This window comes from Petaurus breviceps, unplaced genomic scaffold (genome assembly GCF_028583685.1).
Source record: "Petaurus breviceps papuanus isolate PSGF00001 unplaced genomic scaffold, PetGlider_PUasm1.0 90897, whole genome shotgun sequence".
Classification (NCBI taxonomy): Eukaryota; Metazoa; Chordata; class Mammalia; order Diprotodontia; family Petauridae; genus Petaurus; species Petaurus breviceps.
The window spans coordinates 12,501,607-12,507,440 of NW_027187374.1; positions in this window are offsets into that span (position 1 = coordinate 12,501,607).

A 5,834-nucleotide genomic window follows, 5' to 3' on the forward strand; every position below is an offset into this window, starting at 1 on the left:
GGACGATTTGACAGAGACCTGGGAAGATGCATATAATTCAGTTTGAAAGAAGCAGAACTGGGCGAATATATTATATAACAATCTTGAAAGAATCAAGATTTCTGATCAATGCAATTATTAATAATAATTATAAAGAATTTATATTGCCACCCAAAGGTGATGTATTCAACATGCAAAATTACATATGCAGTTTTGGACGTGGACCCATCATGAAACATGCAATGCACATAACAAAAGTTAGGGAATTCCTGTTGCAGAAATGCAGTCATTTGTTTTGCTTTTTTTCTGGTTGGGGAGGAGATATAAGGTGAGGGAATATATACTGTCTTTCATTTAAAATAATTTGTAAAAAGGTTTTAAAAATAATTTTTAAAACGTATTTTATTTAAAAAATAATTTTAAAAATGTTTAAAAATAAGTTTAAAAAGGTCTTGAGAATTGGAGTGATATGTTCAGATCTATGCATCATACACATTAATCTCATATAATGTATTAGAAGAAATTAAAATGTATTATAAGAAGGAATGTAATGTATTAGAAGGAATAAATAATGGGGCTTAAGAGACTATAACATAAGGAGGCATGTGCAATACTTCAAGCAGGAGTTATGATATGGAGATGACAAACATGACTGTAGAATTAGAATTACAATGCTTTGAGCCTGGTTAACTGAGAAAATGTGAAAATGTTATTGTCATGGATGCATATAGGAGTTTTGGGGAAAAAGATGATGAATTCAGTTTTGCTGTTCTGGTATCATATATAAACTCCACAATCTGTAGTCCACACTTTTAACACAAAAATGAAATGCTTAAACAATTCATTTCTAAATAAAAAAAACACAGGGACAGTCTTCCATGGCCACATGCCTACATGGTTTTGATGGGATTTACTTTACAAAATGGGGAAAGGGAAAAAAATTCATAGAAAGAAAAGCAGGAAATAGAATCACCTATAGATGCTTACCACCTTCCTTTGAATTATCCTTTAGGATTTCCTATGATTCTTAACTTTCTTCTTCAAATAAAGTTTAAACTTCTGTAAAGTTTAAATCTTTGCAGAAATAAAACAAAACAGAACAGAACAAAAACAAACTTTAGATGTTAAATGGAGTGGTGATTGTGATTCTCCTTCCATTATTCCCCTCAGGCCTCATTCTTCTAGGTTTCCTTGGTGTAATCTGATACTCCATGGTAAATATACACATTTTCTGCCTCAATAACTTGTTTCATTTTTACAGATAAAGCTATTCTACAGAAATACCAATCAATAATGGGAACATAAGTATTTTTTATTTTATTTTCAATGAGTACTTTGAGCTGGTAACAGACAAAATATATGTAACAAAGCTACCAATATTACAGGTTATTAAAGCTCATGAATATCTTTTTTTCCTCTGAATTCAAAGCACACTATATTTGAACAAGTCGGGGAGGTCATAAAAAGAGTGGAAAACAAATGAAAAATAATTGTCTTAAAATGCAAAAAATGCAGTTTTATATCAATGAATGAACCTTAGGAAACAAATTCTTTCGGACAAAGCAAGTCAAATTTTAAAAATAATGTCTTAATGTTCTTGAGGAACAGAGCTTTCAGAATGTATTAACATGACAAAACCAACTCAATACTGAGGCCTTTATTTCTCCCAACCTAATTATACCCCCTCCCAAAAAAAGGTGGGGGGGAACCCAATACTAATTTAAACAGTCTAAAGACTGGTCTTTTGAATATCAAATCCCTCTCCACTAAGTAATCCATTGCTCCCTGGGAAGGATAAGCATGGTATAAGAATTAGTATGGTAAAGCAAATAGAATGCATATCCTGGAGTCAAGAGTCTTGGACTCAACTACCAAAGGACAATTACTAGTTGTTTGTTTATGGACAAGTCACAACTTTTAAGAACTTCATTTTCTTTGTCTGTAAAGTCAAGGTATAGGACTTTGTAGTCTTTAAGGTTCCTTCCAGTTCTAAATCTATGAGCCTAAGAATCTATGGAGTACTAAGTCTATCAAAATCAGTCATCCCACCCTGTGGCTGATTCTGTGAACAATATTCTCCTGGTTCTGCTTGTGTCACTCAGTATCAGTTCATATAGGTCTTGACAGGATTGTCTGAAGTCTGTATGCTCATCATTTCTTATAGCATAATAGTGTTCCATTATGTTCATATATCACAACTTGTTTACTCATTCTCCAATTAATGGGTGTCCCCTCAATTTCAAGTCCTTGACTACCACAAAAAGAGATGCTATAAATATTTTTGTACACATGGGTCCTTTTCCCATTTTTAGGATCTCTTTGGGATACAGCCCTAGGTATTGTTGAATCAAAGGGTATGCACATTTTTGTAGCTCTTTGGGCATAATTCCAAATTGCTCTCCAGAATGGTTGGATTGGCTCACAGTTCCACCAACAATGAATCAGCGTTCCAACTTCCCCACATCTTCTCCAACAATTATTATTTTACTGTTTTGTCATGTTAGTCAATCTGATAGGTGTGATGTGGTACCTCAGAGTTGTTTTGATTTTCATCTCTCTAATACTTAGTGATTTAGAGTATTTTTTCATATGACTATATATAGCTTTAATTTCTTCCTCTGAAAGCTGCCTGTTCACATTCTTTGACCCTTAATGACTTGTATTCTTATTATAAATATTACTCAGTAATGCAAGGACCTAAAACAATGATGGAAAATGCCATCCACATCCAGAGAAGTGTAGCACCAATGCAATATTCACAGTACCCATGGTCGCTATAAATATACCTGCATGGTTCTCAATCACAAAATATAAAAGATTGTCAATGTAGAAGACAGAAGAAAAACATTTATTCACACACCAGAAAACCAAATCCCAATACCAGGAAACTGAATCCATCATAGCAATATAGAAGTTAATGCACCACAACTTAGCAGAGAGCCACACCATTCTTTAGTGTTCCCACAAACCAACACAAGACCAACATTTACTCACAAGCCTATCTGTCTCCCTCAGAATGTCCTTTCCTCCCAAATATCTAGTTTGCTCTGACTCCCAGCTTCCTATGGGCTCTGCTCCACCCTTCAACCAACTCTTCCCACCACAGACTCCATGTGACCATATTCATCCTATTAAGGAGAAGAGTTTCTTTTCTTTTCTTTATTTAAGATTTTATTTTCAAAGCAGGGAAGGTCTTCAAATTCCCTTGGACTTAGATCTTCAAATTCCCATTACCATTACACAGAGCAAAGCAGACTATTTTTTTGGTTTTATTTTGTTTTCCTTTTTCTTTCTTTCTCATGGTTTCTCCCATTCATTATAATTCTTCTATGGAACATGATTAATGTGAAAATGCATTTAATAGTGATATATGTGTAGAGCCCATATCAGATTGCATGACAGTGGAAAGGGAGAGGAAGGGAGGGGGAGAAAATTTAAAACTTATGGAAGTGAATGTTGAAAAATAAAAATAAATACATTGAAAAACAAAAACAACAAAAAAAAGAATCTATGGAGTAAAAATGTGAAACGTGAAATCAGGAAACTAGGGCTCCTTCTAAGAATTCTAGCTCTAAAACTGATCAATTGTGTGACCCTGGGGGCGGCCAGGTGGTGCAGTGAGTAAGAGCGCCAGCCCCAGTGTTGGGAGACCTGGGTTTGGTTCCAGGCTCAGATACTTAACACCCACACAAAATAACTGGCCATGTAACCTTGAGCAAGTTACTTAACCCCGATTGCTTTTTTAAAAAAAATTGTGTGACCCTGGACAAGTCATCTAAATGCTCTGAGCCTCAGATGCTGTTTTCTCCCCACAACAAGTAATATTTTACTAGTTTTCTTCAGGTTATATATCTTTTTTTTAGTTTTTAAATTTTTTCTAATTACATGTACAATTTTTCACATTCAGTTTTAAAATTTTGAATTCCAGATACTTTCCCTCACTCAGTTCCCTCTACCATCATTAAAAAGAAAAGAAATTTTATGTAATATATCCATCAGCAGTCATGAAAAACATTTCCATATTAACCACATTGCAAAAGAAAATGTAGCCAAAAAAGAACAAGAAAAATAAAGTTTAAAAAATGTTTCAGTCTGCACTCAGAGTCCATTATTTCTTTCACCAGAGGTGGATAACATTTTTCATTATAAGTTCTTCAGAACTGTCTTGGATCACTGTATTGTTGAGGATAGTTGTCATTCACAATTGATCATCGTTATAATATTGCTGGTACTGTGTACAATATTTTCTAGGTTTTGCTCACTTCACTTTGCATCAGTTCATATAAGTCTTTCCAGGTCTTTTTTTGAAACCGGCATGCTTGTCATTTTTCATAGCACAGTAGTATTTTATCACAATCATATGCTGCAACTTTTTTCAGCCATTCTCCAATTGATGGGCATTCACTCAATTTCCAATTCTTTGCCACCAGAAAAGAGCTGTTACAAATATTTTTGCACATATAGATCCTTTTCCTTTTTATTTTATTTTTTTCTCTTTGGGATACAGACCTGGCAGTGATATTGTTGGGTATGCATGGCTTTAGAGACCTTTCGGAATAATTCCAAATTGCTCTCCAGAATGGTTGTAATAGTTCTCAATTCCAACAGTGCATTAGTATCCCATTTTTTCTACATCCCCTCAAACATTTGTCATTTTCCCATTTCTGTCATATTAGCCAATCTGATAGCTATGAGATGACACCTAAGAGTTGTTTTAATTTTTATTTCTCTCATTAATAATTATTTAGAGACTTTTTATGACTAAAGGAAGCATTAGTTTCTTCTTCTGAAAATTGTCTCCTCAAATCCTTTGACTATTTATCAATTGGGGAGTGACTTGTAGTCTTATAAGTTTGACTTAGCTCATTATATATTTGAGAAGTGAGGCCTTTATCAGAGAAACTTGCCATAAATCTCCCCCCACCCCATTTCCTCATTTCCTTCTAATCTAGCTGCTTTGTTTTTGTTTGTGAAAAACATTTTTAAATTTAATAAAAACAAAATTATCAATTTTATTTCTTGTAATGCTGTTTCTTGTTTTATATTAAAATCCTCCCCTTAACCATAAATCTGGCAGGTAAGATATTCCACGTTCCCTTAATTTGCTTATGATATCACCCCTTATGTCTAAATCATCTATCCATTTTGACCTTATATTGGTATATGGTGTGAGGTGTTGATCTATACCTAGCTTCTGCCAACTGCTTTCCAGTTTTCTCAATAACTTTTGTCATATAATGAGTTCTTATACCAAAATATTGGATCTTTGCATTTATCAAACACTAGATTATTATGATCATTTACTACTGTGTATACTACACCTAATATATTCCACTGGTTCACCTTTCTATTTCTTAGCAAGCAGCTGATTGTCTTGATAATTACCACTTTATAATACAGTTTGAGATCGAGTACTCTTAGGCCACTTTCCTTCACATTTTTTTCCATTAATTCCCATCATAGGCTTGACCTTCTCTTCTTACAGATAAATTTTCTTATTACTTTTTTCTAGCTCTATGAAATAATTTTTGGTAGTTTGTTTGATATGGTACTGAATAAGTTTTAAAAAATTTAGGCAAAAGAGCCATTTTTATTATATTGACTCAGCCTACCCATGGACAACGAATATTTCTTCAATTATTTAGATCTGACTTTATTTGTGTAAAAAGTGTTTTGTACTTGTGTTCAGATAGTTCATAAAGTTCCTGGGTTTTTCTGGGCAGGTAAACTTCCAGTTACTGTTTACAGTTATTTTAAATGGAATTTCTCTATTTTTTCTAGCTGAGCTTTATTGGTGAGATATAGATGGACAGAGAGAGAGAGAGAGAGAGAGAGAGAGAGAGAGAGAGAGAGAG